Consider the following 2,442-nt stretch of genomic DNA (forward strand, 5'->3'; position numbering starts at 1 on the left):
GGGCCGTTTGACGCTGGTTTCGCCAAGCGGACGGCCCCGGGCGGTTGAACGGGGATCCCGGGCGGAGGCCTTGCGGGATGCGTAGCTTATGGTAGTTGGCCTCTCGTGCCTCCAGAAGCTTGGCCCGTAGGCCCGCATCGGCAATGACGGGGCACCCCTCTAGTCGGTGCGTGGTGTCCAGGCAGAACTGGAGCGCGCTCGACCTCCCCAGAACCAAACGGAATTGCGGTCATTCTTAGGAATGTGCAATGTTTACCGCCGGTTCGTGAAGGGCTTCGCAAAAATAGCCGCTCCGCTAAACCGGAAGACGGGGAAAAATCAACCCTTCGAGTTTGAGGTTCTTACCGATGAGGAATACGAGGCGTTCGTGGAACTAAAGAAGCGCCTCGTGTCCCCACCGATCCTCGCTCTACCCCGTTACGGAAAGAAATACACCCTGGATACGGACGCTTGCGCGTACCAGGTCGGCTGTGCCCTATTACAGGAGCAGCCGAGCGGTGACCGCTTACCGATCGGTTATTGGAGCCGCGCCCTCACGGACGCGGAGAAGAACTACACCACTACCGAGAAGGAATGCCTTGCTGTCGTGTGGAGCATCCTCACGCTTCGACCATATCTATATGGGAACACGTTTGACCTCCGTACGGATCATGAGGCCCTCCGATGGGTCCTCAACCTGGCGGATAGCTCCGGCCGGCTAGCGCGCTGGCGTCTCCGCCTAGCCGAGTACGACTACGACGTACAGTACCGGCCGGGTATTAAGCACCAACTCGCGGATGGTGTATCACGCCTCCGAGTTGACGGCGCAACCTCCGAACCGGTTGACGACGAGGTCCCGTGTTTCGCGGTACAATGGCGAGAGGAGGAGCATAACCCCCGCCAAGGTACCGTACACTGGGAGACCCCCGTCGACCCGGGGAGAGCTGAGCACGCGTTCGCGGTTATACCCGAAGAACGCGACGTCTCATCCGTAACGGTGGAAGAGTTCCTTCGGGAACAGGCCGGGGACCCCTTCTGTAGGGCGGCCGCCGAGACTGTGGGGAACCCGGACTCGCGGTACGACGTTGACCGATACGGGTTCGTCGTCCGCAAGTCCCCCCTCGATGGGACCCTGCAGCGGGTTGTACCGAAGCGGCTCCGGGCGAAGATATTGTACCTCGCCCATCATCCCCGCCTAGCCGGACACCCGGGCGGTACGAGGATGTACTATACCCTCCGGCGGGAATATTATTGGCCTCATATGGCCAATGACGCCTTCAGTACCGTACGGAATTGCGCGTCATGCGCTGCCACCCGGGGAACCCTGGTGAGGCACCAGAAGGATCTCAAGCTCTTCCCAGCGGCAGGACCGCTGGATTTCGTGGCCATGGACCTGCTGGGTCCTTTACCGAAGACGGCGCACGGGAATCGCCACGTGCTCGTCATGACCGACCGGTTTACGAAGCTGACGCGCAGTATCCCGTTACGGACAACCACCGCGTCGGTCGTGGCAAACGCCTTCCTGGACAATTGGGTCTACGTATACGGCGCACCTCGTTACATGCTGACCGATAACGGACCACAATTTGCCGCCAAGTTCTTCGACGCGGTGTGCGCCTTGCTGGGGGTGAGGCACTACCTGACTACCGCCTATCACCCCCAAACAAATGGGCAAACCGAACGGTTCAACCGTACTCTGGTACAGCGCCTCCGACATTATGTCGCGGAGCACCAGAGGGACTGGGACGAATACATCCAGCCCCTGACCTTCGCGTATAACACGCAGGTCCACCGGTCGACGGAGACAACCCCGTTCGACCTGGTGCTGACGCGACCACCGTCCGGTTTGGCGCTGCCCGGTACTGTACCGCAGGATGCCGTCTCCAACACGGAAGATCCGAGGACCCCGGTACAGTACAAGCGCGCGACGCTGCGTAAACTCCGCGACGCCCTTGAGCGCGCGCGGGTGAAGCTAACCGCGGCGCAAAGGCGATACAAGGCCGACTTCGATAAGAAGGTGCGTTTCCGTCCGGTCATCGAGGTGGGAGACCTGGTCTATGTTGACCGCCCACCTCGGCCATTGACGAGTACCGAACGGGGAGGCCTGCCAAGTAATGACGGGGGACCCTCCGTCAAGCTGTTACCGAAAACGGAAGGCCCGTTTCGGGTCCGATCCGCTACGGAGACCACCGTGGTCGTCGATCAAGATGGGGTCTCAAACCGCGTGAGCATCGATCGGATAACCCGGATGCCGCGGGGACCTCGCGACGTCACTACGGCCGCCCCGACCCAGCCCGCGGCGGCCGGAGAACCCGAACCCGCCGCGGAGTATGTGTGCCGGTTTCCCCGTCAGCGAAGTGACCGCGACGGGGACACAGACCCCCTCGATGGCGGCCGGTGGGGCTCCGAGTGAGGCGCCAGCAGACTAAGCCCCCGTCTTGGTTCCCGACGCTCAAGCCGCCC

This window comes from Chondrus crispus, genomic scaffold, assembly GCF_000350225.1.
Source record: "Chondrus crispus Stackhouse genomic scaffold, scaffold_50, whole genome shotgun sequence".
NCBI lineage: Eukaryota > Rhodophyta > Florideophyceae > Gigartinales > Gigartinaceae > Chondrus > Chondrus crispus.